At 46.5% G+C, this 23,521-nt stretch overlaps 1 protein-coding gene and 1 pseudogene across 2 annotated transcripts in view; one reads left to right on the top strand and one right to left on the bottom strand.

Annotated features, from left to right (window-relative positions):
• LOC309547906 (uncharacterized protein) overlaps nt 1–23,521 on the top strand; it is a gene marked incomplete at its 3' end in the record, with an annotated part of 2,014,734 nt that overhangs the window by 1,613,922 nt on the left and 377,291 nt on the right. The gene's annotated exons all lie outside the window — the stretch shown is intronic.
• The window catches only part of LOC309545807, a 116,829-nt pseudogene that overhangs the window by 15,277 nt on the left and 78,031 nt on the right, over nt 1–23,521 (bottom strand). The window lies entirely within an intron of this gene.

The following is a 23,521-nucleotide window of genomic DNA, read 5'->3' as shown; positions in this document are numbered from 1 at the left end:
CCGGGTGGTGGCATCGCCAAGTATCGAACTCCACTTCATGAAAAAGGGATTGTAATGCAGGAGGGGAGTGTTTGGGTGAAGAGGAGACGTCTAATTTGGGGTCAGTCGTCAAGTTAGTCTCCACAAATCACTACAGAGCCATGTTTGTATTTATCCAACATGCGAAACATTCTCCTCCAAAAGCGTATTTGATGCGTATTAGGGGCGTACGCATTAAGGACCGTGAAAGGGGCATTGTTCAGTTCACATTGCATGACTAGGTAACGTCCATGTGGGTCTGCTATAAGTTTGTTTAAGGAGAAAGCAACTGAGTCTCTAATCGCTATTAGTACTCCTTTGCGTTTACGGCTAGCTGAAGCTGTAAAGATGTGCGGGAAACCGCCGTGAGACAAGGTAAGGGCAGGAGTTTGTTGAAGGTGAGTCTCCTGTGCACAAAGGAGATCACTTTTGAGCTTTAAGGCCTCACGCCACATGGATGCTCTCTTGGCAGGGTGGTTGAGACCATGTACATTAAAGGAGGTGATTGTAATGGTCATAGTGCAGGTGTGTGGAAGATGATGACTTTACCTGGACCAATGTGCTGTTGGAAAGGTATCAGAGACGTCCACCAGAAGAGCGGCAGTTGAGGAGGATAGGATTCCGTGGCAACCAGGTACTGTGCGACAGAAGTTGGGGTTCGTAGTACAATTCTGCTGACCAACAAAGGAGTAGAAAAAAAAAAAAAAAGACAACAAAACAAAAACAAACTCGATAAGTACGAGCTACGGATAAAAAATTGAGAACTAACTCATGAGCAGGTATACTGCACATAATCTTGAGGGTAAAAGGTGGTCTTAATGGCCAGACTCAGGGAGAGGGTCTGTGATTAAGAGCTTGAGGTGGCGACCCCTTGGATGATTTTTTCCCCTTTTTCCTGTGGGTAACTGTTTGCCAGTCCTCAGATACCGGTGAAATGCACCCAGAGGGTTCTGAAGGAGTAGACTCTTGGTCGGGGAGGATGCCCCAGGATTGCAGAAGGTTCAAGCCATCTTGCAAGGAGGTGACAACATGGGCCTTATTGTTGTATGTTATAGTAAGCTTCACAGGGAACCCCCATCTATAGACAATAGAGTGGTTTCTGAGGATTTTAGTGAGTGGGTGAAGAGCCCTCCTTTTCTGTAGTGTGTGCTGCGATAAATCCACAAACAGTTGGAGCCTAGAGTATTTATCAGGAACTGGAGTCTGTTTCCAAAACGCAGACATGAGGTTGTCTTTAACATGGTAGAAGTGGACCCTCATAATGACATCTCGGGGAACCTCATCAGGTAGATAGGAGGGCTTAGGGAGACGATGAATCCTGTCAATCACAAGTTCATACATGGGGGTAGCGGGGAGGACCGCCACAATAAGGTCACGAGCGCACTGATCTAGATCACTGGTGTGCACGGACTCAGGGACCCCCCTGATTTTGACATTATTCCACCTGGAGCGATCCTCCATGTCAGCAATTTTGGATTTGAGCTTTTCAATCTCCTCTTCATGAGTGTAGTGAGAGTCAGTCAGCTCATTGTGGGAAGCAGCAAACTCTCCCATCTTAGTTTCAACTCTGTCCATGCGTTCCCCCTAGGACTGCACCTCCACCTTAAAGAAGCTTACACACTCAATGAGATCTGCATGCATAGAAGCCTGCAGGGGACATCATCATGTCTTTAAGCTTGGTTTCAGAAACCGGTTGCTCACTTGCTGGAAAAGTATTGATATTTGGGGACAATTCCCTAGTAGAGTTCATAGATGAGAAATCCCCCTGGCTTACCTCCACAGCATGCGTGTCCTCCGACAGCCTGGGCTTGCTCTTTACAGGGCTTCTGGATAGTGGGGTAGAGGCCGCATTGGACTGTGGTTGTCCTGCTTTCTGTGCTGAGGGAGGTGGAGGGCTGGATGAGGAATGAGACGCCCCGCTGGACGAGGCCGGAGATCTGCCGCCATCTTGGCTGCGCTGCTTGTCCTGGGCCATACAGAAATGTTGGAGCTGCCGTGGCTGGCCGGTCTCCTTTTTGGCCATCTGTGGTGAAGGTAGGGACTTCCAGCAGTCGATCGGTGGGGGAACAGGCTGCGTTACGGAATGCAGGGGCGCCGATGGATGCCGATTTTCTCCCTGGTCTGGCGGAGCTGTGAGCTCAGACGTCCATGCTGCTGCGCGACGACCACGCCCCCTGACAGATCCATTTCTTGAAGTACATGATGGGACACAGAACCATAATCATAACATATTGGTTATATAGGCCACTTACAGGTGAAGGACACTGGCAACCAATCAGAATTGATGACCCCCTATATAGCCCCTCCCACACAGGAAGTACCTCAGTTTTGTAGCAAGCAATAAAAGACCCCATACAAGTGGGGAGGGACCTCTGTGTCCCGTGATGTACTTCAAGAAATGGATTTTACAGATAAGTTGTATTAAAATCCATTTTTCTTTTCGTACATCACAGGACACAGAGCCATAATCATAACATATGGGACGTCCCAAATCAATGCATCTGAGGGGAGAGGGACATCAAAACAATACCGCCATCTGACCCTTAACCGAAGGATTACACCACTGCCTGCAGTACACTGCGACCAAAAGCAGACTCCTCCTGGGTCCCAACATCCACTCTATACTGTAGAAACGAGTCAACGTATGCACTGACGACCAGGTCGCGGCCTTGCAAATTTGAACCATAGAGGCTTGGTGGCGATGTGCCCAAGAGGCACCTACTCCTCTGGTAGAATGTGCCTTTACAGGAACCTACTAAACCATACGCCTGGGTAATAACCTGGCAAATCCAACAGGAAATCATAGATTTAGATGTTGCCAACCCCTTCCTGGGGCCTTCTGGCAGCACAAACAAGCTCTCGGTTTTACGAATATGAGCTGTTTCCTGTAAATAAATTTTAAATGCACGCATTACATCAAGGGAATGCAATAACTTTTCCTCTTCTAAGTGAAGATCTGGAAAAAATTAAGGTAGTATAATGTCCTGATTTAAATGAAAGGCGGACACTACCTTGGGCAAAAAAATCTGGGTGAGGACGTAAAATCACCCGTTCTTGATAAAATATCAAGAATGACTCTTTACAATAAAGAGCTGCTAGTTCCAATACCCTTCTGCTGAAGTTATCGCAATCAAAAAGACCAATTTCTTGGTCAAAAGAACCAGGGGAACCTGCCCCAGAGGTTCAAAAAGGCTGTTTTTGCAAAACTGCCAGTACCAAATTTAAGTCCCAAGGACACAATGGTGGCTTCACTGGAGGAAGCAAATGCAATATTCCCCGGACGAAGGTTTGAACCAACGAATGGGAAGCGATCAGTTCCTGGAAAAAAAAAATGATAAAGCTGAAATATGCCCCTTAATTGTGCTCAGGGCTAATTTCATATCTACCCCTGCTTGCAGGAAGGACAGAATTCTCCCAATTATATATGTGCGGGGATGCCATTTCCTGGCTTCACACCAGCCAATGTAGGACTTCCAGACCCTGTAATAAATATTTCTAGAGCCTGGCTTCCTGGCGTTTATCAATGTATGAACTGCGGGGCCAGACACACCCTGCTCCTTCAAGATTAAGGCTTCAATAGCCAAGCCGTCAAATTTAGCGACTGTACAGCAGGGTGGAATATTGAGCCTTCGGAAAGCAAGTCCGGACACAGTGGAAGGACCCAGGGCCTCATCACTGCCATCTTCTGGATTTGTGCATACCAAATTCTCCTCGGCCAAGCCGGGGCTATCAGAATTACTGGTTTCCCCTTCCGCTGGATCCTGCGCAACAGATGTGATATCAGCTATACCCGAGGAAAGGCATAGATCAGGGAATACTCCTTCCAAGGAGTCACCAAAGCATCCACTCCGACTGCGAGTGGATCCATGGTCCTGGACACAAATCTCTCCAATTTGTTGTTGAACCTGGATGCCAACATATCTATGTCTGGGACCCCCCAGCGTAGGCACATCAATTGAAAAATTTTGGGATGTAAGGACCATTCCCCCGGAGACATCTGTTGACAGCTCAAGTAATCTGCCTGCCAGTTCTCTATTCCCGGAATGAAAACTGCTGTCAGGCATGGCACAAACTTCTCTGCCCAGGACAGGATGATTTCAACCTCTTTCTGGGCTGAAAGACTCCTTGTGCCTCCTTGATGGTTGACATAAGCCACGGCCGTGGCATTGTCAGATTGCACCCTGACAGGGTGACCCTGAATTCTGGGCGTCCAGAATTTCAGCACCCAACTGACTGCCCGAATTTCCAAAATGTTGATGAGGAGAGGACTCTCTACCCAAGACCACTTCCCTTGGACAAAGGCTTCCTCTAGGACTGCTCCCCAGCCAGAGAGACTGGCGTCCATAGTCACCACTTTCCAGGTCACTGGAAGAAAGGATTTCCCCTTTTCCAAATTTCTGGTCAACAACCACCAATACAGGCTCTGTCGTACTCTCGAAAGCAGACATATGAAGCGGTCCAAAGATTGAATTTTTCCATTCCATGCAGATAGAATGTTGTTCTGCAGAGGTCTGGCATGGAATTGAGCATAGGGAATTGCCTCGAATGTGGACACCATTTTCCCCAGTAACGTCAAGCAAAGACTTATAGACGGATATCTCAGTCTCATTATAGACCGAACCTGATTCTTCATGTCTGAGACCCTTCTTGCTGGCAAGAATATCTTTGCCTTTACCGTGTGGACAAGAAGCCCCAGGTATTCCAGACGCTGGACTGGCTGTAATGCTGACTTTGCTATGTTCAGTATCCAACCCAGACGTTTCAAAAAATGTACAGTCTGAAGGATGTTTTGGCTTAGAGCTGACACTGATCGATCTATTAGCAACAGATCATCCAGATATCCTATAATTGATATCCCTTGGGATCTTAGAACAGCCAATTCCGGAGCCAGGATCTTTGTGAACACTCTTGGTGCTGTGGCTAACCCAAAGGGCAGGGCCACAAAATGAAAATGATGGGTTCCATTTGCAAAACGCAGGAACCTTTGATGGGTCTGAAATATTGTCACATGAAGATATGCATCTTTGATGTCTATGGATGCCAGGAATTCCCCTCCCTGCAGGGAGGTTACGACTGAACGAATTGATTCCATGCGGAATGAACGAACATTCAGAAACTGATTCAGTGCCTTGAGATCCAAATAGGTCTCACATCCCCGTTTGGTTTGGGGACGATGAATAGGTTTGAGTAAAAACCCTGAAACCTTTCGTTCTCTGGAACCTCGGTTATCACCCTCTGAGCTCTCAGCTGGTCCAATGCCTGAAAGAGCGCTTTCCATTAGGGGATTTGTTGGTATATTCGACCTTAAAAACTGAGGATGCGGGAACACCCGGAATTCCAGCTTGTACCCCTGTGAGATGGTGGAGACAACCCAGTTGTCTTGGATAAACTCCACCCATGCCCTTGAAAACCACCGGAGTCTCGAGGCAAGTGGGGGTGCCCCTTCATTGAGTGGGCTTAAAGGAAGACTTAGCCGCTCTCTGGGCCCAGGGTTTTGTCTGACCTTGCCCTGAGGACTTGGTTTGGATGCAGGTGGCTGAGGCCATAGCCACTGCCTGGAACTGCCAGCACTGGTATTATGTGTGCTGGGGATCTTAAAGGAAGGGTGCCTGCTCTTTTTTGCATGTAGCAGCGTACTCTTCCCTCCCGAGATCTTTTGGATAAATCTATCCAGATAATCACCAAAAAGGCGTTCTCCCTTGAAGGGGAAGCTAGCTAGTAATTTTTTACATGGCAATTCTCAGCTCTTTAACCATAGGATTCTGCGCATATGGACTGTCATCAGCGCAAACCGTGACATTTGCCTTATGGAGTTCATAAGAGCATATACTGCGAAACACAAAGTGCGAGGTAGATCTGACAGATCTTCCACAGACTCCCCTTGAAAGGGAACTGTCTTGGATACTCGCTTTATGCGGTCTTTCAAAGACTGAAACACTCCTATGGCTGCTACTGCTGGTTGTACTGCAGAATCTGCAACCGCAAAGGAGGCTTTCAATAAAGATTCCAGCTTTTTATCTACTGGATCTTTAAAAACCTAGGCATTATCCACAGGACAGGTTCAATTCTTGTTAACCGAAGAAATGGCTGCATGCACAGAGGGAATATTCCATTTCTTAGAAAACTTATCCTCCATAGGATACAAAAATGAAAACCTTTTAGGAGGAAAAAACATCCGGATCTGGATGATCCCAGTCACTATACACTTCTTGTTCCAAGACCTCGGACTCTGAGGAGGGCGCAGTGAGCCAAGGGAGGAAAAGGAGCTCTCAGTGGACTCCAGGGGTGGGAGTTTAAACTCAGCCCGGACCATCTCAGCAAGAGACTGGATAAACAATCTTTGGGATTGAGAGGCTGATAGAGATTCTTCTGATTCGGACTCCCCAGAAGTGGAAATTTCAGCTTGACTATCTATAGGGTCACCTTCAGCTACATCTTCCACATCCTCCACAGTCTCTGCCTAATCCTGAAATGATTCAGGAGGCGGCTCAGGAGAGAGGGATCTAACCCACTTCTTTCCTCCATGAGGTGCTGCAAGCAGGTCAGCAATCCTACCCTCTAGGCTGGCTAATGCCCATGCCAAATCATCCTTGGTAACACAGGCTGTGGCAGAAGTACATGGAGTAGCTACTATGCCTGACAACCATGATGACTCAGTGTGGCTATTTGCCTCTGACCTACCAGGAGGAGTAGACACAGTGGAAGCACGACTAGGACCTTCAGGGCCTGACGGAGGCATTACAGTGCCCTTTCCAACTGTGCTCCCTCCAGCCCTTTTTTGGGCAGACATTGCTTTATAGCAAGACAATACTTGAGGTACTACCTTTGAAGTGTACTCAAGGTTTGTGCTAAGCTTATTCAGCCTAATGCACACAACACTGATTATCCCAAGATACAGGACCTATTAATGCCAGTAACATACACCCACAGTGACTCACGAACCCCAGCTGCTGCTGCTCTTTGTCCCCTTACAGCGTGCAGAGGCTAATGTGTTGGAAACCGTTCCTTGCAGAATGTGCCTTTTTATGCATGTGTGGCATTCGCACGCACGCCAAACCGCAATCAGACCACGCCTATCACGTGGCAAACGTTTATATTTAAATGTGGGATTTTTCACATGCGCTCTAACGCGCTAACGCCATGGACACGTGGCATGCGATGCAGCTGAGTCTACCATGCGAATGCATATGCGCCAGGACTAACCCAAATGAATGGGGAAAGAGAGCAGTTTAGGCTGATTCCGTTTTCCACAGCTGAAAGCACAGGGTAAGAACATAGAGTAACAATATGCTTTAAACATAGTTTCAAGCCTTCCCTGTAAAAATCTGCTACAAGGTCTAGCAGCTTTTAAGATGATCAGCACAAAGCAACACACATAGAGTAATAATATGGTTTAAACATATTTAAACAGCTTCTGCATAAATCTGCTATAATGTCAGCGGTTTACCAGAAAAAACAGCACATAGTAAGCACATAAGTAATACAATGCTTTAAACATAATTTGCACCCACCTGCCTCAATGTCCTGCAAAGGCAACCATGCAAACGCTTATGTGTTGAGCGAACACGGACTGTATTATTCGGGTTCGTACCGAATAATTGGATTTTTGCTACCCGGACACGGACCCGAAAACTTTACTGTATGTTCGGGTTTAAAATCCGTGTTCGGTAATTTTATTTCCTGCTTTGTATGTAACGGCGCGCTTTTCATGGCGGGCTTTCAACAGCCAATCAACAAGCGTTTAACTGGTGTGCCTTAAGCCATCCCAGCCATGCCTACTAATGTATTAGTAGCTGTGATTGGCCATCTGAAGTATGTGACCAAGTCTTTATAAGTCCGAGAGGCACAGCGCGGTGCGTTATTCTGCTGTAGTGTAGGGACAGAGCACACAACATACGTGCTGGCTGCTGCTGATTAGGGACAGACAGTGAAAAATTGTGCCTGAAAAGAATGCAGGGACAGGTCAGAGTGTAGGCAGGGAAAGTTATTTGAGCATTTTAGGGACAGGCTGGAGAGATTAGGCAGGGACAGTCTACATCGATTTTGCTGTGTGGGGGGTGGTGCAGTGAACGATCTTTTTGCCCTCACTTGAGCCCACTGAGGAGGAGGAGGGAGAAAAAAATCTATTTTTATCAGTCTGTTGTGTGCAGCGTTCAGCTATATTTTACTACAGATTGCTGTTCTAATCTGCTATTTAAAAATTAAGTTAAAGGGGGAATTTTTTTTTCCCCTTTATAGCCTGCTTGCTGCTGAGCTGACCGTGACATAAGACACTGCTGTGTTCACATGTGCTATTGAGTGATTTTCAATTTTATATACTTTTTTCTATTCCTCTATTCAATATACACCCTTTTGGGTTAAAAAAATTAAATTGTGGCATAGTCTGTACTAATCAGCTATTTAAAAATTACAAAGTTAAAGGGGATTTTTTTTTTCCCTTCATAGCCTGCTGCAGAGCTGACTGTGACATAAAACATAAGACACTGCTGTGTTCACATGTGCTATTGAAAAATCACCAATTTTATATCATATTTTCTATTCCGCTATTCAATCTACACCCTTTGGGGTAAAAAGAATTAAATTGCGGCATAGTCTGTATCGGTACGTGTGAGATACACCTTCCAAATTTTTGGGGCGCATCTTCCACCGCCGAGGATTGCAGGGTGCTTCAGTTTGCCTCCTGTTTCAAACTCCTCCTACTCCTCATCCTGCCTTTAGGGTACAAAAAATTGTAATCGGGGCCTAGTCTGGGTCTGTACGTGTGAGATACACCTTTTGATATCATATTTTCTATTCCGGTATTCAATCTACACCCTTTGGGGTAAAAAGAATTCAATTGCGGCATAGTCTGTATCGGTACGTGTGAGATACACCTTCCAAATTTTTGGGGCGCATCTTCCACCGCCGAGGATTGCAGGGTGCTTCAGTTTGCCTCCTGTTCCGAACTCCTCCTACTCCTCATCCTGCCTGTAGGGTACAAAAAATTGTAATCGGGGCCTAGTCTGTGTTTGTACGTGTGAGATACACCTTCCAAAGTTTTGGGCGCATCTTACACCCCCGAGGATTGCAGGGTGCTTCAGTTTGCCTCCTGCCTGTTCCGAACTCCTCCTACTCCTCATCCTCATCCTGCCTTTAGGGTACAAAAAATTGTAATCGCGGCCTAGTCTGGGTCTGTACGTGTGAGATACACCTTTTGATATCATATTTTCTATTCCGCTATTCAATCTAGACCCTTTGGGGTAAAAATAATTAAATTGCGGCATAGTCTGTATCGGTACGTGTGAGATACACCTTCCAAATTTTTGGGGCGCATCTTCCACCGCCGAGGATTGCAGGGTGCTTCAGTTTGCCTCCTGTTCCGAATTCCTCCTACTCCTCATCCTGCCTTTCGGGTACAAAAAATTGTAATCGGGGCCTAGTCTGGGTCTGTACGTGTGAGATACACCTTTTGATATCATATTTTCTATTCCGCTATTCAATCTACACCCTTTGGGGTAAAAAGAATTAAATTGTGGCATAGTCTGTATCGGTACGTGTGAGATACACCTTCCAAATTTTTGGGGCGCATCTTCCACCGCAGAGGATTGCAGGGTGCTTCAGTTTGCCTCCTGTTCTGAACTCCTCCTACTCCTCATCCTGCCTGTAGGGTACAAAAAATTGTAATCGGGGCCTAGTCTGTGTTTCTACGTGTGAGATACACCTTTTTATATCATATTTTCTATTCCGCTATTCAATCTACACCCTTTGGGGTAAAAAGAATTAAATTGCGGCATAGTCTTTATCGGTACGTGTTAGATACACCTTCCAAATTTTTGGTACGCATCTTCCACCGCCGAGGATTGCAGGGTGCTTCAGTTTGCCTCCTGTTCCGAACTCCTCCTACTCCTCATCCAGCCTGTAGGGTAAAAAAAATTGTAATCTGTGTCTAGTCTGTGTTTGTACGTGTGAGATACACCGTTTTATAATTTTTTTTCTATTCCGCTATTCAATCTACACCCTTTGGGGTAAAAGTAATTAAATTGCGGCATAGTCTGTATCGGTACGTGTGAGATACACCTTCCAAATTTTTGGGGCGCATCTTCCACCGCCAAGGATTGCAGGGTGCTTCAGTTTGCCTCCTGTTCCGAACTCCTCCTACTCCTCATCCTGCCTGTAGGGTACAAAAAATTGTAATTGGGGCCTAGTCTGTGTTTGTACGTGTGAGATACACCTTCCAAAGTTTTGGGCGCATCTTACACCCCCGAGGATTGCAGGGTGCTTCAGTTTGCCTCCTGCCTGTTCCGAACTCCTCCTACTCCTCATCCTCATCCTGCCTTTAGGGTACAAAAAATTGTAATCGCGGCCTAGTCTGGGTCTGTACGTGTGAGATACACCTTTTGATATCATATTTTCTATTCCGCTATTCAATCTACACCCTTTGGGGTAAAAATAATTAAATTGCGGCATAGTCTGTATCGGTACGTGTGAGATACACCTTTCAAATTTTTGGGGCGCATCTTCCACCACCGAGGATTGCAGGGTGCTTCAGTTTGCCTCCTGTTCCGAATTCCTCCTACTCCTCATCCTTCCTTTCGGGTACAAAAAATTGTAATCGGGGCCTAGTCTGGGTCTGTACGTGTGAGATACACCTTTTGATATCATATTTTCTATTCCGCTATTCAATCTACACCCTTTGGAGTAAAAAGAATTAAATTGTGGCATAGTCTGTATCGGTACGTGTGAGATACAGCTTCCAAATTTTTGGGGCGCATCTTCCACCGCCGAGGATTGCAGGGTGCTTCAGTTTGCCTCCTGTTCTGAACTCCTCCTACTCCTCATCCTGCCTGTAGGGTACAAAAAATTGTAATCGGGGCCTAGTCTGTGTTTCTACGTGTGAGATACACCTTTTTATATCATATTTTCTATTCCGCTATTCAATCTACACCCTTTGGGGTAAAAAGAATTAAATTGCGGCATAGTCTTTATCGGTACGTGTTAGATACACCTTCCAAATTTTTGGTACGCATCTTCCACCGCCGAGGATTGCAGGGTGCTTCAGTTTGCCTCCTGTTCCGAACTCCTCCTACTCCTCATCCAGCCTGTAGGGTAAAAAAAATCGTAATCTGTGTCTAGTCTGTGTTTGTACGTGTGAGATACACCGTTTTATAAATTTTTTTCTATTCCGCTATTCAATCTACACCCTTTGGGGTAAAAATAATTAAATTGCGGCATAGTCTGTATCGGTACGTGTGAGATACACCTTCCAAATTTTTGGGGCGCATCTTCCACCGCCGTGGATTGCAGGGTGCTTCAGTTTGCCTCCTACTCCTCATCCTGCCTTTAGGGTACAAAAAATTGTAATCGGGGCCTAGTCTGTGTTTGTACGTGTGAGATACATCTTTTGATATCATATTTTCTATTCCGCTATTCAATCTACACCCTTTGGGGTAAAAAGAATTAAATTGCAGCATAGTCTGTATCGGTACGTGTGAGATACACCTTTCCAATTTTTTGGGCGCATCTTACACCGCCGAGGATTGCAGGGTGCTTCAGTTTGCCTCCTGCCTGTTCCGAACTCTTCCTACTCCTCATCCTCATCCTGCCTTTAGGGTACAAAAAATTGTAATCGGGGCCTAGTCTGTGCTTGTACGTGTGAGATACACCGTTTTATATCCTTTTTTCTATTCCGCTATTCAATATACACCTTTTTGGGGTGAAAAAAATGAAATTGCGGCATACTTTGCATATTTGACTGTGAGATACACCCGTTTTATTTGTATACTGTTTTTCTATTCCGCTATTTAATAAACACCCTTTTGGGGTAAAAAAAAATTAAATTGCGGCATAGTTTGCATATTTGACTGTGAGATACACCCGTGCAATACTGTTGTTGTTTTGTTCCGCTATTCAATAAACACCTTTCTAGGGCAAGATCATAAATTACAGAAATATGAGGAGACCGTCAAATAAGGGCCGTGGCCTGGGTCGTGGTGCTGCTGGTTGAGCTCCTGTTGAAAGGAGAGGACGTGGTCGATCTGTGCCAGCTACACGCACAAGTGAAACACCTTCCTCAAGTGTGAGTAGGCGACAGAACCTGCAGCAGTATTTGGTAAGGAATCATGCGCCTCTACAAGTGTTGAGGCCAGAACAAGTAGAGGCGATAGTAGATTGGTTTGCTGCTGACAGTGTCTCCAGTTCCTTCACATTGTCTCCCACCCAGTCTACTGCAGAAAGGTCAGAGTTGGCACTTGCAGCCGATATCCAACCATCTTTCACCTCACCCCCTTGCAAATCAGGCAAGCAGTCTGAGCCCCAAGTAATGCAGAAGTCTCTTCTTCTTTTTGATGACTCTGTCAGCAGGGTTTCCCAGGGCCATCCACCTAGCCCTGCCCCAGAAGTGGAAGAGATTGAGTGCAGCGATGCCCAACCACTTATTTCGCAAGATGAGTACATGGAAGGACCATCGCAGTACGTCTCCGATGATGATGAAACGCAGGTGCCAACTGCTGCGGCGTTCAGAATTGTGGAGACCGACAAGGAGGGCAGGGGTGAAGACTGGGTGGAATATGATGTGGAGGACGATGAGGTCCTCGACCCCACATGGAATGAAGGTCATGCAGGTGACCTGAGTAGTTTGGAGGAAGAGGCGGTGGTCGCACAGAGCCACCAGCACAGCAGAAGAGGGAGCAGGGTGCAGAAGCGGAGTGGCCGTGCCCTAGACACTACGCCTGCTACTGCCCAACGCAGCAAGGGACCGAGCGCACCAAAGCCAGCGCAAAGGAGTTCTCTAGCGTGGAAGTTCTTCAGAAAATGTGCTGATGACAGGACACGAGTGGTTTGCACCCTGTGCAATCAGAGCCTGAAGCGAGGCATAAACCTTCTAAACCTGAGCACAACCTGCATGATCAGGCATCTAAGTGCAAAGCACAAGCTGCAGTGGAGTAGACACCTTCAAAACCAAGAAACGTCTCTGGCTCCTCCTGCTTCCTCTTCTGCTGCAGTCTCGGCCTCTTCATCCACCTCTGTAGTGATACCGGCACCTGCCACCCCGCAAACAGACGATCTGTCAGCAACACCACCACCTGGGTCACCAACCATCTCCAAAATGTCCCGTGGAAGCGTTCAGCTTTCCATCTCCCAAACACTTCAGAGGAAGAGGAAATACCCCCCCCTACCCAGCCACGATCCCTGGCCCTGAATGCCAGCATTTCAAAATTCTTGGCCTTTGAAATGCTGTCATTCCGTCTGGTGGAAACGCACAGTTTTAAAAACCTTATGTCGGTGGCTGTCCCACAGTACGTCGTGCCCAGCCACCACTACTTTTCCAGGCAAGTCATCCCTTCCCTGCACAACCAAGTGGGGGAAAAAATCAGGTGTGCACTGCACAACGCCATCTGTGGCAAGGTCCACCTAACTACTAATACGTGGACCAGTAAGCACGGTCAGGGGCGTTATATCTCCCTAACGGCACACTGGGTAAATGCAGTGGCGGATGGGCCTGAGGCGGATAGCAATTTGGCGCATGTCCTTCCACCACCGAGGATTGCAGGGCGCTTCAGTTTGCCTCCTGTTCCTAACTCCTCCTACTCCGCTTCCTCATCCTCTACCGCCTCCTCATCCGGTCAGCGTAACACCTTCACCACCAACTTCAGCACAGCCAGGGGTAAACGACAGCAGGCAGTTTTAAAACTTGCCTGTTTGGGGGAAAAAACCACACACCGCGCAGGAGTTGTGGAGGAGCATGGAACAGCAGACAAATGAGTGGTTGCTGCCAGCGAGCCTCAAGCCCAGCCTGGTGGTGTGCGATAACGGGCGAAATCTCATAGCAGCTCTGGGCTTAGCCGGTTTGACACACATCCCTTGCCTGGCGCATATGCTGAATTTGGTGGTGCAGAGGTTCCTTAAAAATTACCCCGATATGTCAGAGCTGCTGCAGAAAGTGAGGGCCGTCTGTGCGCACTTTCGGCGTTCTCACCCTGCTGCTGCTCGCCTGTCAGCGCTGCAGCGTAACTTCGGCCTTCCCGCTCACCGCCTCATATGTGACGTGCCCACAAGGTGGAACTCTACCTTGCACATGCTGGAAAGACTGTGCAAGCAGCAGCAGGCCATAGTGGAGCTTCAGCTGCAGCACGCACGCGTGAGTCGCTCGGCGGAACAGCATCACTTCACCACCAATAACTGGGCCTCCATGCGAGACCTGTGTGCCTTGTTGAGCTGTTTTGAGTACTCCACCAACATGGCCAGTGCCGATGACGCCGTTGTCAGCTTAACCATCCCACTTCTATGCCTCCTTCAAAAAACAATTAGGGCAATGATGGAAGAGGATGTGGCACAGGATGAGGAGGAGGAGGAGGAGGAGGATGAAGAGGTAACATTTCCAAGGCTTTCAGGGCAGTCATTCGCAAGTGGCTCCGAGGGTGGGTTCCTGCACACACAAACGCCAGGTACACAATTGTCCAGCAGGGGCACAGTTCTGGAGGATGAGGAGGAGGAGATGGAGGAGGAGATGGAACCATGTTCACAGCAGGGTGGCACCCAGGCCAGCTCATGGCCATCACGGGTGCGTGGCTGGGGGGATACAGAGGACACAGACGATACACCTCCCACAGAGGACAGCCTTTCGTTGCCTCTGGGCAGCCTGGCACACATGACCGATTACATGCTGCAGTGTCTCCACAATGACCGCCGAGTTGCCCACATTCTAACTTGTGCTGATTACTGGGTGACCACGCTGCTGGATCCCAGTTACAAGGACAATGTACCGTCCTTAATTTACTCACTGAAATATATTGGACTAGGTGGGACTTTAAATGAGACCCAAGCTGGTGTTGCCCGGCGTCTCCATCCCTATAACAAAACACAAAATTAGTTTGAAGGATTGTAAGAGGTGCCTTAGTGTTTTCCGTATACAGGGATGGAGACCAATAGCATGTCCTGCTCATCTCACATAAAGTCCCAAAGAGGAAATTAGGGATTTCAAAGGCAGTGAGCTTTACAGGCCATGCCCCATACATAAAATCCCTTTCTATCTATATACTGCATCCACCAAGGGGATGGAGGTGTAATGCTTTTCAGCTGGTCTCTTCCAGTTTGCACCATGGTTATAACCTAATTATTTGAGTCTTTGAGACAACAGCCAGTCGTGGATGAGGGTGGGTTTGGGGAGGTTGGGCTGTCTCCCTCTCACCTGTTCCCCCATCCATCCATTAGCGGCCATGTGCCTCCAGTGTGAAGACACTAAATTAAGAGTGTAGGACTGCAGATTTAACAGGGTGCCGTGAAGTGGCTCTGCGGCTTTCACATGCGTTTGCAAATGTGTGTCAACTAAACCCCTGTTCTTTGTACCAAGAGACAGGTTTTATTTGGTTGGTGACAGACTGGAGGGTGAGAACATCAGACTGGGGGCTGGCTGACTTTCATGCACCTCTTACAATCCTTCAACCTCATTTTGTGTTTTGTTATAGGGATGGAGACGCCGGGCAACACCAGCTTGGGTCTCATTTAAAGTCCCACCTAGTCCAATATGTTTAAGCAACCAGGGATGGAGACGCCTTGCTTACAGCTTGGTGCCTCATATAAAGTCCCACCGTGCGATTTTCGTGCGTTTGTGGTGGATGCAGTTTTGATTTGACCTTAGTGTTTTCCGTATACAGGGATGGAGACCAATAGCATGTCCTGCTTGTCTCACATAAAGTCCCAAAGAGGAAATTAGGGATTTCAAAGGCAGTGAGCTTTACAGGCCATGCCCCATACATAAAATCCCTTTCTATCTATATACTGCATCCACCAAGGGGATGGAGGTGTAATGCTTTTCAGCTTGTCTCTTCCAGTTTGCACCATAATTATAACCTAATTATTTGAGTCTTTGAGACAACAGCCAGTCGTGGATGAGGGTGGGTTGGGGGAGGTTGGGCTGTCTCCCTCTCACCTGTTCCCCCATCCACCCATTAGCGGCCATGTGCCTCCAGTGTGAGGACACTAAATTAAGAGTTTAGGACTACAGATTTAACAGGGTGCTGTGAAGTGGCTCTGCAGCTTTCACATGCGTTTGCAAATGTGTGTCAACTAAACCCCTGTTCTTTGTACCAAGAGACAGGTTTTATTTGGTTGGTGACAGACTGGAGGGTGAGTACATCAGACTGGGGGCTGGCTGACTTACAATCCTTCAACCTCATTTTGTGGTTAATTTACTCACTGGAGCGCGATCGCAAGATGCGCGAGTACAAGCGCATGCTGGTAGACGCGATGCTGCTGGCATTCCCACCTGACAGCGGGGCCACAGTGGAAGCACAAGGCCAAGGCAGAGGAGGAGGAGGAAGAGGTCGCCAACACAACCAGGGCATCGCCAGCACCTCAGAAGGCAGGGTTAACATGGCTGAAATGTGGAAAAGCTTTGTCAGCACGCCACAACAAACAGCAGCACCAGCAGCTCATATGGAACGTCTTAGCAGGAGGCAGCATTTCACCAACATGGTGGAGCAGTATGTGTGCACACGCCTACATGTAGTGAATGACGGGTCTGCCCCCTTCAACTTCTGGGTCTCCAAATTGGGCACATGGCCTGAGCTTGCCCTTTACGCCTTGGAGGTGGTGGCGTGCCCTGCAGCCAGTGTATTATCTGAACGTGTATTTAGCACGGCTGGGGCGTTATCACAGACAAGCGCAGCCGCCTGTCCAGAGACAATGTGGACAAGCTCACGTTCATTAAAATGAACCAGGCATGGATCCCACGGGACTTTTCCGTACCTTGTGCAGAATAGAGATGGATACCGACCTTACCCAGCCATTGTTCTATTTTTGATCTTTCTCACTCTTTTGGGGTGTACCCTAATTTAAAATGACTTAAAAAAAGCAGTGTTGGCTACCTCGTCCCCCTCCACCGCCGCTTCCACCTACACCGCCACATCCACCACCACCTCTACCTCCCTCCTACTCCATATGGGCCTCGTCCTTCACAGATGAAGAAAATTGTTTTATTTTTCTGTTTTTTTTTGTTGTTTTAAGTTATTTCCATATCCACATTTGTTTGCAGAGCACTTGCCATGCTCTTAACTACGTTTTGATGCCATTTGCAGCACTCTAGCCCTTTCCATTGGTGTTTTAGAGCCATTTTAGTGCCTGAAAGTTCGGGTCCCATTGACTTCAATGGGGTTCGTGTCCGGGTAAAGTTCGAAAAAAGTCCGGGACACGGACCCGGACTTTTTTTTCAAGTTTGGCCGAACACGGACATCCAGGTGTCAGCTCAACTCTACTTATGTGCCATAACACACAGAGGAGCAAACAGCATGCTGAGTCTTGTTAGTCACAGCTGAAGTTTAATTAGCTAATCAGCTTCAGGGTAGAAACAACACAGTGTAATCATATGGTATAAGCAAGTTTTACTTTGCATAATCTGCTGCAATGTGAATACAAGCAGTAATACACTGGGCACAAGTCTCTGTAATCTTAACCCCTTCCATACCGCGCCATAATAAAATGACGGCGGCAGGAAGTCTTTCTCGATCCGGGCGGACGCCGTATGACGGCGCCCGGATCTCCCCGCTACTGCTGCGATCGGGGGTGAGGCTCGTCCCTTGGACTGAGCCCAACCCCGATCACGGTAAACAGCCAATGAAATTGGCTGTTTACGACGTGATCGGCTGTGTCAATCACAGCCGATCACATGAGCAGCTCCAGCGCGAGCCGCTCATTCCCTCCTCAATGCGCGCCCCCCAGGGGCGCGCAGCACGCCGATCGGGGACGAGGCTCGTCCCTCGGACAGAGCCCATCCCCGATCTAGGTGAAGAGCCAATGAAATTGGCTTTTTACCACGTGACCGGCTGTGTCCAATCACAGCCGGTCACAAATGTCAACAGAGAACACTGTAACTAGCTGTCACCGTGTTCTCCTCCTCACACACTGATCCTGTGTGAGGAGGAGATTGTGGTAACAGCTAGTTACCAATTACAGTGCACCCCAAACACACTGATTGCCCCCCCCCCTCAAAAAAAAGAGCACCTGTCACTAGCCCATCAAAGTACCTGTCACTAGCCCATCAAAGTACCCGAGTACCTGTCACCAGCCCATCAGGTACTCTGACAGGTACTCGGGTACTCTGATGGGCTGGTGACAGGTACTCGGGTACTCTGAGGGGCTGGTGACAGGTACTCGGGTAATCTGATGGGCTGGTGACAGGTACTCGGGTAATCTGATGGGTAGGTGACAGGTACTCGGGTACTCTGATGGGATACAGAGAGGTACTCGGGTACTCTGATGGGCTGGTGACAGGTATTCGGGTACTCTGATGAAGGGTACTCGGGTACTCTGATGGCGGGTATTCGGGTACTCTGATGGCGGGTATTCAGATACTCTGATGACGGGTACTCTGATGAAGGGTACTCGGGTACTTTGAGTACCTGTCATCGGAGTACCCGAGTACCCGTCATCGGAGTACTCGATTACCCGTCATCGGAGTACCCGAGTACCTGTCACCTACACATCAGAGTACCCAAGTACCTTCCACCTGCTCATCAGAGTACCTGACACCTGAAGTACCTGAGTACTTGCCACCTGCTCATCAGTACCCATCACTACTCATCAGTACTCATCAGTACCTATCACCTATCAGTATCAGTACTGATCATCCGTACCCATCAGTACAGTATCAGTATCACCTATCAGTATAAGTACTACTCATCAGTACCCATCACCTGCCTGTCACCTGCCCATCAGAGTACCCGAGTACCTGTCACCTGCCTATCGGAGTACTCGAGTACCTGTCACCTGCCCAGCAAAGTACCCGAGTACCTGTCACCCTTCATACAGCCACCATGTCCAAGTCCGAAAAGGTTTATATACGTCCTCCGTTTAAACCTAAATACCGGTGTTATGGCAGCAGATAGCTGCCATAACCCTGGTATTTTTTTAAACGGTGGACGGTTGACTTTCCAATAAGGGTGGTCCCAGCGGCGGATTCGCCGCGGGATCACCCTTCCGGGATGGCGAAAGAGGTGCCCCCCCCCCCTCCCGCCGCATTCCGGTCCTTCTCCCCGCTTACCGGACCTGCCGGCAGCGGGGAAAATGATCCGGTCCCGGATCCTCACAGACAGGATGTCGAGTGAGGGCAAGCTTGCCCTCACTCGACTCTATGGTCTTGGTGGACCAGAGCTATGGCAAATGTCGTTGCCTAGCAACCGGTTTAAAGGTCCCTTTTTTTTTTTTCATTTTATTTTATTATTATTTTTTTTTTTCCTATCTTTTAGAGTACTTGTGAGATCTGAGGACTTTTTGACCCCAGAACTCACAAAAAAGTGGTCCTGTCGTGCCTTTTTCTATTACAAGAAATGTTTACATTCCTTGTAATAGAAATAAAAATTATCATTTTTTTTTTTTTTTAAACAGTGTAAAAATAAAAAATAATAAATAAAACAAATAGTAAAAAAAAAAAAAAAAACATTAAAGCGCCCTGTCCCCGTGAGCTCGCGCGCAGAAGCGAACGCATACGGAAACCCCGCCCACATATGTAAATGGTGTTCAAACCACACATATGAGGTATCGCCACAATCGTTAGAGCAAGAGAAATAATTTGAGCCCTGGACCTCCTCTGTCACTCTAAGATGGCAACCTGTAGAAATTTTTAAAGTGTCGCCTATGGGGATTTCTAAGTACCAAAGTTTGTCACCATTCCATGAGCGTGGGCAATTTTGAAACATGACATGTTGGGTATCTATTTACTCAGCGTAACATTATCTTTCACATTATGGAAAAAAATTGGGCTAACTTTACTGGTTTCTTATTTTTTAATTAAAAAAAGTGAATTTTTTCCAAAAAAATTGGGTTTGGAAGACCGCTGCGCAAATACGGTGTGATAAAAAATATTGCAATAATCTCCATTTTATTCTCTAGGGTCTCTGCTAAAAAAAATATATAATGTTTTGGGGTTCTAAGTAGTTTTCTAGCAAAAACAACTGATTTTAGCTTGTAAACACCAAATGTCAAAAATAGGCCTAGGCAAGTGGCTAGGATGCATGATGGTGCTCCTTGGATGTTGGGCCCCTCTATATGGCTAGGCTGTGAAAAAGTTTCACACATGTGGTATTGCCATACTCAGGAGGAGTGGCAGAATGTATTTTGGGGTGTCATTTTTGCTGTGTACATGCTATGTGTTAGGAATATCATATAAATTTACAACTTTGTGTAAAAAAAAAAAGTTTTTATTTTTTTCCAACATTTTCCAAAAACTTGTGGAAAAAAATGACACGTTCAAACGACCCATAATGCCTCATAGAATATACGTTGGAGTGTTTGCTTTCCAAAATTGGGTCATTTTGTGGACTTTTCCATTGTATTGGTGCTCTAGGGCCTTCAAAAGTGTGATAGGTAGTAAGAAAGTTTTATGTGTATTTATGCTCCTAGAACGCCTGAAGGTGCTACTTGGATGTGGAGGCTCTTTTTGTGGCCAGGCTGGGTAAAAGTCTCACACATGTGTTATAACCATACTCAGGAGGAGTAGTAGAATGTATTTTGGGGTGTCATTTTTGCTGTGTACATTCTATGTGTTAGAAATAGCTTATAAATTGACAATTTTGTGGGGAAAAAAAGAAAACAAATGTCTTCATTTTCACAAAAATTGTGGGAAAAAATTATAACTTCAAAAAACTCACCATGCCTCTTACTAAATACCTTGGACTGTCTACTTTACAAAAAGGGGTCATTTGGGGGGTATTTGTACTGTCCTGACATTTCAGGGCCTCAAGAAAGGAGATAGGCCGTCAGTACATCAGGTGTGATCAATTTTCAGTAATTGGTACCATAGCTTCTAGACTCAAAAACTTTCACACAGACTAAATAATATACACTAATTTGGGTTAATTTTACCAGAGATATGTAGCAGTATAAATTTTGGCCAAAATGTATGAAGAAAAATTAATTTTTTGCTAAATTTTATAATAGAAACTAAAAAAAGTGTTTTTTTTTTTCAAAATTTTTGCTCTTTTTTTGCTTATATCACGAAAAAAAACCCAGTTGTGATCCAATACCACCAAAAGAAAGCTCTATTTGTGTGAAAAAAATGATAAAAATTTTGTTTGTTTACAGTGTAGCAGGACCGAACAATTGTCATTCAAAGTGTGAGAGCGCTGAAAGCTGAAAATTGGTCTGGGCAGGAAGGGGGTCTAACTGCTCTGTATGGAAGCAGTTAATAAGGGTAACAGTGCATAAAATATTTACATTTTTGCAATTTCTAACCATTAATGGTTTTTTGTTTGCTGTGTAAATATTTAAAATGGACTCACCAGTCCTTGCTGCAGGAAACTGTTAAAACAAGTTTCCAATCTTCACTACTCACGGTGAGCATAGCCTTAAAGACCTTCAAAGACAGGGTCCCCTATATTTGAGGGGCCATGGCCTTGGACCTGTAGAGTACCCTGCATGGAGCTCCTTTGGGGTTTGGTATTCCAAGGGTCCGGATCCCAAGCTCCAGTGCCTAAAAAGGACAGCATTACAGGAAAAACCACGTATCTGCTTCCCGAGGCTCGGGTACCATCTTTTTAGTCCAATGACTGTTATTCGATGGATCCGATAGCTAACCCCTTAGATTCAGTGATCTTTGATTGGGGTATCATAGCATAATCTTCTTTCTTCTTCTTTGAAATATAACAAACATGTGGCGCTCCTCTCCACAGCGACCTTTTAGACACTGGCGAAAAAAACCGAGGTACTTCCTGTGTGGGAGGGGCTATATAGGGGGTCATCAATTCTGATTGGTTGCCAGTGTCCTTCACCTGTAGGTGGCCTATATAACCCATATGTTATGATTATGGCTCTGTGTCCCGTGATGTACGAAAATAAACATTTTTTTTTCTTTTTCTTTTAAAGGTAGAGAAGAGATTTGGGGTCTCTCCATAAAGAGGACCTGTCATGGTTATTTCTCTTACAAGAGATGTTTACTTTCATTATAATTAGAATAAGGCCCCTTTCACACATGGAGTCCATTCAGATCCGCCTGTCGTTTTTTTTGGCGGATCTGAACGGATTCCCCATGCATCTCTATGGGGGATCGGATGTCAGCGGAGACAAGTCCACTGACATCTGATCCGATCCGTTAATCTGGACAGATGGAAACCCTATTTTCCATTCGTCCAGCAGATCGGATGAGAATGGACAGACGGTCCGTTCCCATCCGATTCCCCCATAGAGAAGAATGGGGACCTGATAGCTCTGTCTCTGCACACAGCGCAGAGATAAAGCTGTCATCCTTGTACTCAGCGGGGGATCGGTGGACTCCATGTGTGAAATGGGCCTAAGGGCTCTTTCACAAGAGCTCTCCAGTAAGATCTGCCTGTCAGTTTTTTAGGCGGATCTGAACGGGTCCCCCATGCATCTCTATGGGGCAGCGGATGTCAGCGGAGACATGTTCGCTGACATCCAATCCACATCCGACAGGCGGTCCGCTCTCATCCGATTCCCCCATAGAGATGCATGGGGCTCTGACATCTCCCTCTCCGCACACAGAGCGGATAGGGAGATGTCACCTTCCTGCTCAGTGGGGATCTGTGTTTACAATCCCCTGCAGAGCAGCACGGCTCCACCTACGGAGGCGGACCTTGTGAAAGGGGCCTAAAGGTGATCAATAAATAAATAAAGGGACTGTGTAAAATTAAAAATAATACATAAAATAAATAAATAAAAAAAATGAAAGCTCCCCATTCCTCTGTGGTCGCACAGAAACAAACTCATACGTAAGTCACGCCCACATATGTAAACGGTGGATAAATCACACACGCCGCAATCGTTAGAGTGAGAGCAATAATTAGAGCGCCAGACCTCCTCTGTAACTCTAAACTGGTAACCAGTAATATTTTATAAAGCGTCTCCTATGGAAATGTTTAAGTATCGTAGTTTGTCACCATTCCATGAGTGTGCGCAATGTTACAGTGTGACATGTTAGGTATCTATTTACTCCGCATAACATCATCTCTCACATTATACAAAGAATTGTGCTAAATATTCTTCATTTTTTAAAATTCATTAAATTATATTTTTTTTACACAAAAATTGTGTTTGAAAGACCGCTGTACAAATGTAGTGTGACATAAAATATTGTAACAACCGTCATTTTATTCTCTAGGATCTCTGCTATTAAAATATCTGCAGTCTTCGACCATCTCCTGTACTATGTCTGCAGTCTCTGACCGTCTCCTGTACCATGTCTGCAGTCTCTGACCATCTCCTGTAGTATGTCTGCAGTCTCTGACCGTCTCCTCTACTATGTCTGCAGTCTCTGACCATCTCCTGTACCATGTCTGCAGTCTCTGACCATCTCCTGTACTATGTCTGCAGTCTCTGACCGTCTCCTCTACTATGTCTGCAGTCTCTGACCGTCTCCTGTACCATGTCTGCAGTCTCTGACCATCTCCTGTAGAATGTCTGCACAGTTCAGGTCACAGCAATTTCAAAGCAGAGGACATTGTACATACGTCTCTCCCAGATCTTCTACTATATAATGTATGGATATAAAGACACGGAGCGGGGAGGACACTGCTAG

This window comes from Pelophylax lessonae (assembly GCF_965119305.1).
Source record: "Pelophylax lessonae genome assembly, chromosome: 2".
NCBI lineage: Eukaryota > Metazoa > Chordata > Amphibia > Anura > Ranidae > Pelophylax > Pelophylax lessonae.
The sequence above is the reverse complement of the archived record's forward strand: the minus strand, read 5'-3'. Positions and strand labels throughout refer to the sequence as shown.